This window comes from Penaeus monodon, chromosome 25, assembly GCF_015228065.2.
Source record: "Penaeus monodon isolate SGIC_2016 chromosome 25, NSTDA_Pmon_1, whole genome shotgun sequence".
Classification (NCBI taxonomy): domain Eukaryota; kingdom Metazoa; phylum Arthropoda; class Malacostraca; order Decapoda; family Penaeidae; genus Penaeus; species Penaeus monodon.
The window spans coordinates 8,345,966-8,346,394 of NC_051410.1; positions in this window are offsets into that span (position 1 = coordinate 8,345,966).

Sequence of the window (429 nt, forward strand, 5' to 3'; positions counted from 1 at the left end):
GAAGAGAAGAGGGTTATTCTATCTCCTCCCACCTCCCCACTCCCTTTCTACCCCTTTCCCCATACCCTTACCCCAAACCTTACGTCAACGACACCCCTAAATACGATGCATTTGGCACCCATCGCCGTGATCACTCTAATTGATTTCCAGCCCATCAGTCCGATAAAGAAAAATGGAGTTAGATTTTTTTTTCGAAGAGGATTTACAAAGGTCCAAATTTGAGAATGAACAAATTGACGAAACGTTCATTTTTTGCTCTGCTATTAAAATGATGAAGAGGAATTATCAGCCAAATCGCCGTTCTTTGTCCTCCCGTCACGAACAATGAACAAGATAATGAATATTGTCTTAATATTAAACGCAATATTATAGTTGTTGCCTGAGCGGTGGTCTCGCAGGCCAGAGTTCAGGGACGGATGCGTTAGGAAT